Here is an 8,053-nt window from a genome sequence, read left to right on the forward strand (position 1 = left end):
GCTAGTCACACCACTCCTTATCTGTTGAAATCTATTACACCATTACTTTTGCTTGAGAATAAATATAAATGTAAGACAAGTGTATAGTGCACAAAAAAGCTGAAAATAATGAAGTCATTTTTAGGAAAGTCACAGAAAGCATGCTCATCCGTTATTCCTGCTTGTAGCTCAGACGTGAGGTTAAAACTTCTCAGCCCCGATTAGGAGGGTGATGGGGTTGAGAAGGGAAAACAGTTGCTTACAATAAAAAAATACTTACATGTTAATAAAATATTTTTTAAAAAATTTGGGGTTTTCCCTATATTTGCAGGTTATAAAATAGAAATCCCTGTGACTCAAATTTTAAAATCATGTAGGCTATTTGAAAGGTGAGACATTACCACCCTTCACCTGGTCCCTGTGCACACAAAAATTGACCAGCTGTGTCCACACAGATTACAGTCCAGAGAACCATCTGCGTCCAGTTCTAGTCAGTAGTAAAGAGTGACCTTGAGTCAAAATGGTCTCCACACACACAAAAACAATGTGTCACCATCTATATTAAGGTTAACGTTTCCTCCAATTTTGGAAGTAAAGTTAACTATGACAATGGCAACTACCTAATAAGAAGTGTTCTGAATTAATATTGGCGTTGACTTCATTCACACATTACACAGAATGGACTATATGCCAAACAAGTAATTCACAACGTAGGTCTAGAGAGACTGACCTAGGTGTGCCTGGAGGAGTTGGGTCCAGGAGCAAGGAACTTCCCAGCCATGCTCAAGTAGGATGCAGTCTGGATTCTCCCTAAATGATATTACTCTCATGCCTCTTTTCAGATGCTCAGTATTCTGAATTCTAGTCTTAGTCAACTGTTTTGGATAATGACAAATTTGCTCTTTATGATACTGCTTATGTATCATAAGTAATCTTCATTTTGTCTTTAAAACTTGACAGATTGTACTCAGGCATCTCCCTTCAGGTATTTCTTTCATTATATTTTGAAATAAACGAATTGTTCTTTAGGTTTGCTTTATTCACTGCTGCACTGACTTACTTTCTATTAGAATGCGAGCATCTCTTTAGTCTTCTCACTGTTTGCAGACCAGTGTGCTCTGCAGAGCGTTTAGTCCCACGGTCTCCTCTTTGATGATGAAGGAAACTTTCATACATCACTCCATCCAGAACAACGTGTCCTGTACACTTCAGCTGGACAATCTATAGCAATGTGTTAAAAATGTTGATTGCTTGTGTGACTGAAAAAATACTAAATTCAGTTTTCAATATAAAATGACACATGAAAACCTTCAAAAAGTTAAATTAAATTTGAGATGCCACAATGCTACACAGACTAAAAACTAACTGCGCAGAAAGGACATGATCAAATGGGATTGATGTATTCAGATAAATGAGAATTTCATCTTATTTACTCTTTCTGTGAGGTAGAAACATTTACTACCCTTGGTCTCAGAGCTAAGTCTTGTGAGGATTTATGCTAACCTGGCAAGAGTTGCACCATATTAATGTTTGCTATTTTTTTTCCTCCTCAGAGGGGCAGATTCTTTCCTTTCTAAATCATAATCCACACTTGTTATGCTGGGAATTTGCATGGTGTTGAAGTGAGAAAACAGGGAGTTTTCTGTGTGATCTTCTGATTGAGTCTGAACATCTTATAGGACCTGGGTGGTGGGGCTCTGACCTTCTCGCCTGTGCTGTAGTTTATATATTCCCTGGTCCATGTTCCTTTCCTTATCAGCAGGATCCACATGCTTTAACTTTGGACTGTTTTTCCCTGTTGACTATGCCTCTCACTCCCCGCCCCCACTTAGTGTCATGGGTAAGATGTGAGATATGGATGTGTGTTTGATAGGGGAAATATTTCACCTCCAGTTATGAAAAGTTAATAAAAAGGACCTTCCTGTGGTGAGAAATCTTTCAGCTTGAGAATGGTCTTCCTCTCCAGGGCCAGAAACAAGAGGACTTGTTTTGAATGTTCACTCAAAAATCTGGAGGGGTTTTACAGTTAATGCCCATAGAACATGGGGCTCCAATAATGGCCGGTCCCAGTGGTTTCTCACAATCTCAGTAATCAATACTCAGCCTCTAGAAATTGATCACATTTTAATCTACATATATATTTTTCAAATACACGGTTTCAGTTGTTTCTGATCGAGGTAAGCAGATTTCTGCTGTGCCTCTCTGAATGTCCCTCTCTCTAGATTTTGGGTGGCATTTTGATATGTCCGTCCATGTCAGTTCTCTGATGCGTGCATGCAGGGACTCCCAGCACCAGTGCATCCAGGTCTCACATTGCAGAATAAGGAGCTTCATGCCTGACTCAGAGGAGGATGAGACAGGCCAAGACAGAGAGCGCAGGGATCCACAGTGGAAATGGAGTTGCAGGGCTTCACAGAGGACACAAAATGGTTACATAGGCACAGAGTTGTGGTAATCTTCATGTAAATAGATGTTATAGGGGGATGTGTGCAAAGGATGCCTCATGGCCCAACATCAAGAAAACCTGATCTATATTTTATCACCCCTCTGCTCTGTAACCAGATTCTTCTTGCTGAAACCGGAGAAACCAATGTCCTGGCCTTTTAAATGAAGAACATTCAAAGGTTAGTGTGTTCTCACGAGCCCTAAGCTCTTGGATAGTTATAGGACCATTCATAAAAGGAAGTATTTTTTATGAACATGTGTGCTCTACTCTTGATATTTTCCCAAATTGGCAGTGATATATCCTGATCTTATGGTTTCTCTCTCTCAATCTCTCTCTCTCTCTCTCTCTCTCTCTCTCTCTCTCTCTCTCTCTCCCTCTCTCTCTCTTTCTCTCCCTCTCTCTTTTACAGCACTGATATTATTTTTAATTTAAGTCTACAACTTTGGTTAATCCTGTTAACATCACTTTAATATATATTGTAAACTAATTGAATTTATGTATGGACTACGATTAGACTTATGGTGATAAAGATAATATTTTCCTATATTTTAAATATTGTATTCCTTTGATTTGGATGTTTTTTAAGCGTTTACAGACTTTTATATTATAAAATTGGTTGCTTTTCAATTTTTTTTCACTGTGCTTTGTGGACTGGTTTTTATGTGAGTAGTAGAAATTAGCAAAATTTATGCCTTTAAAGTGATATTTTTGTTTCAATTCTTTTAAATGAGTAAGTTTAGGTGGCTATTTATGAAAACACACTCATTAGTGTAAGAGGGAGAATGATACAGCAACATGAGTAAGACAACCCCCCACCCCTCAGTAAATCACTAAACCTCATCACAACCAAGAGGAATGGTCCCGGTGCAGTTACATAATTTCATGTTAACTTGATAAATAAACATAGGGGTGGAGTCTAGCCTGTCAGCTAGGTCATAGTCTGAAGATGCTTGCTTATGGGTGTGACCTTCTCATGAGGCTTCAGGAATTTCCTCTCTTTCTCCTGGGAGGCAGGCCACACACTCTCTCTGCTTCACCTTCCTGTTGAGGAGACACACTTAGAGAGCTGGCAGAACCACAGGGAGACTTGCACCAGGCCTGAGATACTTCAGTACTACTGGATCCACAATACTTTTCAACAACATTCCTGTGAGCGTCCTACATTTGGCATCTTTGCTGCGTAAGTCTGAAAAGAAATTTCTGGACTAGGATCAAATCTATGGGCTAATATGGATTTGATCTGGACTGCACTGGGATGTTTTCTCAATATACAATTGCTCTTTGATATGAAGCTCTTTCTTACACACATATGAGTGTCAGGATTTGTTTCTCTAGTCAACCCAGACTAACACAGCCCCCTTGAATGGTCAAAATTACTTCTTGAATAGTTGATTCTGTCACACCTCACCTATGAAGTCAGTGAAATTATAAGAGTCATGTGTAAGTGGGTACATCTGTACCAGCCATGACTAGCTGTCAGCTCACTTGGTGAGATGCACCTACCATTAGGCATCAGGAGTCCAGAATACACTTGAGATCTGCAGCTGCTCTGTCCTCCGTGTGATTAGAGCAGTGCTTCTCCAACTTTCATTCCATTCCTCATGTCGTGGTGACCCCCCACCCAACCATAAAATGATTTTCGTTGCTACTGCATAGCTGTAATTTTGCTAGTTATGAATCAGGTGACCCCTGTGAAAGGGTCGTTTGGCCCCCAAAGGGGGCGCAACCCACAGATTGAGAACCCCTGCTCTAGAGTTATCTAGGCTTCCTATTATTTATTCCTAATGTAGAGCAGAACTACGTTCATGAATGTGATACTCATGCACACATAAATGTCTTAGAGAGTTGAAAGCTGAAGCCATCACCCCTCATTCAGCAATAAGCAAGGACATTGCCATATAGGTTGCACCTGACCCACTGACAATAAAGTGCACTCATCAAGGGGTGACTATGCGGCTTCATTTTCCTATTGGCAGCCGCCCTGGGTAAGATCAGACATGGGGCTGGAGAGAACACTGTGGCAGCTCCAGAGCCCTCACCTTCTGGTTTACTTCCTCACAGGTGTGCATGGCCAGATGCAGTTAGTGCAGGCTGAGGCCGAGGTGCAGAAGCCAGGAGAGTAGGTGAAGGTGTCCTGCCGGACTTCCGGATACACCTTCTCCAGCTATGGTACGAATCAGGTGTGACAAGCACCAGGATAAAGCCTTTAGTGGATGGGCTGGATCAACACCCACGCTGGGAAGTCAACATATGTCCAGGGCTTCACACAGGGCTATGTCTTCTTGGATGGCTCAGTCAGCACAGCTTAGCTACAGATTGGCAGCCTGAAGTCCGAGGACACCGCATTGATTCCTGTGTGCGACACACGCTGTGAAAACTCACATCCTGATACTGTCAGAAAACCTGGGGGGTGGGTGAAAGCTGTGCTCAGAATATTGACCTGAATCCTTATTTACCGGTTTTGCACTTAGTGATGAGAAACCAAGACAATAACTTCCAATGAAATGAACAAAACTTTCCTGTGAAATGAAATCATCCCCTCAAGAGGGGAGGTTAAATTACCTTGGTATCTAGTCTTTGTGTGTAAGTACTTCCATCATCATCTGCAGAGACAGTGACAAGAACACAGTTATCCGCAAACGGACAGTTACAAAATAGAATACATGGCTGTCTACTACTCTGTGAGAAAGAGAGTGAGAGGAAGTCAATGTGATCCCAACACAAAACTCCCTGCTGGGAAAGAGTTAAGCTGCAGGGGCGCTCAGCTTCCACAGATCACAGGATATGCCCTGAAGCAGGTGCAGATGGACAGTTTCAGGACTGGTTCCGGTTGGGGTCTGGGGACACTTCTCCATGTCACTGTTTTCCCCAAGGAATTTCTCTAATTGTATGGCTCCTGGTCTACCATTGATATCTATGAAGCAAAAAGTTGTAACAGGAGAAACTATTGCCCAATGCAAAGAACCAGTGTTTGATGAACCTTAGGAAATCAGGGATACATTTCCAAACTCATCGAGGGCACCTGGAGGCACTTGATGGTGAAAACAGTGAAGCACTGGAATACTAGTTGAAAGCTAGAAAACTGTTCTGTTGACCTGCTTCGGAAACAGCAGACTCGCTGTAGAGATCTCATTGTTTTACTCCAACTAGCACACTCTTGGAGTTACTGGCGGGAGTCAATAATGTGTAGTTAAGGGTCTGTAAGAGGTCAGAAAAGACTGACATTCACATCTGACCCTCTTCCCTTTAACACAGATGGGTCGTTGCTGGAGTCAACTATGACCTGGCATCCCTTTTTATCCTAGTCGGTTTTCTGTCTAGTTCAGCTGTGTTATCTCCTTTACGTTTGTTACACACTTTATGGTTCATGCTCTCAATGTAGACACATTCAAATTATCAAGACATCTGTACACATACACACACACAAATACTGTATGCTACTCTGAGTTGTTCCAGTTCAAACAGCACGGTATATTGTTTGTTTGTTTCAGTTTGTACTATTGTTGTTAGATGCCATCAAGTGGCTTCTGTGCATCAGAACAATGTACTGCCTGGACCTGGGCCATCTTCACCATCTGTGTTTGAGTCTGTTGTGGCAGCTACTGTGTCAATCCATCCCACTGGGGGCCTTATATTTCTTCACCACCGTATAGTTCACCAGTCATATGACATTCTCCAAGGACTGTTCGCTCTTGATCACATGTCCAAAGTACCGTATATACTTGAGTACCAGCCAAGCTTTACAGCACATTTTCAATGCAGTTTTTGTGGTAAAATTAGATGCATCCATGAATATTCGGGTCGGATTATACTCGAGTATATACATGGTACATTGGATGATGTCCTGCCATGCTCACCTCTACAGAGAATTCTGGCTGCACTAGTTCCAACACCAGTATGATTGTTTTTTCTAGGAATCTACTAGGTATTAAGTATTCATCACCATAATCATAATTCAAAGGTATCAAATATTTTCAGTTTTAACAATTTAAGGACAAGCAAAGACTTTTGCAGATGTATATCATTTAAAATACTATGGCTGTGTCAGGTGCACATTATTCCTAAAGGTGACATCTTTATAATTTACACTGTAAAGATATCTTTTACAGTAGATTTACCAAATGCAATGTGCTTTCTAATTAAATTCCTTGTGGGCCACAGTAAAATCAAATCTTGAAGGACTTCATGGTTTGCTTTCTAGTGGCTGCATGAGTACACATATAAGTCACTGGAAATTCTAGTGTGGGAGGTGTTCTTTACCTCATTTGTTTTATTCATTCAATCATTTACTTATATGAAAGGCCTCGGAAATATTGATTTTTACACTTCACATTATAAAACAAAACTATGTTGTGTTTTGTTATTCGTTAAAGTTGTCCAACATTTTGTTGTATTGAGAACATTTGATTCCATTTCTCATTGGGCGTTTTCATTTATATAGTTTTCAATTATATTGTACATGTGCAATGATTTCATATTTTGAGCCTTATAGCCATAGAAAAGGAATTTGTAAGGCAGAGAGCATGGTGCTGTGTGCACTTATGTTGGCTTTAGGTTTACAGTCTTTGGTCACCTTAGAGTTATGTATGTTAGCATGGTGTCCCTGCCAACTTCAGAGAGTTGTCTCATACATATTTAATAATATCATTTTAAATTTGATTTCTATTGTAAGATCCCTAAGCTTTTATTTTTATTTTTCCAAAGCTAAGGCTGACTCATTATGTTGTGAAATTTTCAGTGCTTTTATGAATCAAAATGTCATATTTATGCTATGGTGGTAACAAGTAGAAAGATTTTGGTACTGCAAAAAAGTGCCTATGCCTCCCCGATTGAACACCATATTTCCTAATTACTGACAGTCACTGATCTGTTTGTCATACCTGTATAGGATTCTCTTTTTAACAATTTTATTTCAAAGCCATATGACAAATTCTGTTTTTTAAGGTCTACTTCAAGTTAAGATTTATCTAAACATTTCCATGGGTTGAAAGCTCTTTAAAATAACATTATTTGTATTTATTGTATCACAGACTGTTTATTTATTTATATGCTGAAGGCCACGCTGGTCATTTCAATCTGGGTTCACTGTGTATAGAGCTGCTATAATTCATTAGTGCACGGTTTCAGGGGGACATGTATTTTCAACTCATCGAGGCAACCACCTGGGAGCATGTTTCAGGATAAAATGGTAAAGCAATGAGAGGCTTTGTAAGAAACTGTCTGATTGTCTCTCAAAGTAGCTGAACCACTTTACATTCCAGCAAATGAGTCACGAGAATCCCTTGTCCTGTGCTCACTTGCGAGAAAATGACTTTGTAAGGTTTGGAGATGGAAAACATTTTATTTATTAGGTCAGTAAAATAATCTTCTTGTTTCATTTTGAATTTTCCAAAATGAAATTATTTGAATTTGAGTAATATGCCCATGTATTTATTTTTAGTTAAATTCTTCTTGGTTTGCATATTTGATCAGATATTCTGGATATTTTATTTTTATTTTAAAAACGTATTTACATAAAAATAATTTGCCATATTAAATTAAAGTTAATTGACACAGATTCTACAAACCTTTACCAAGTATGTTGCATGCTTTTCATTCTCTTTTAAGGGACTTTTTTCGCCACAGTTA

Source organism: Tenrec ecaudatus, chromosome 3 (genome assembly GCF_050624435.1).
Source record: "Tenrec ecaudatus isolate mTenEca1 chromosome 3, mTenEca1.hap1, whole genome shotgun sequence".
In the NCBI taxonomy this organism is placed as follows: Eukaryota; Metazoa; Chordata; class Mammalia; order Afrosoricida; family Tenrecidae; genus Tenrec; species Tenrec ecaudatus.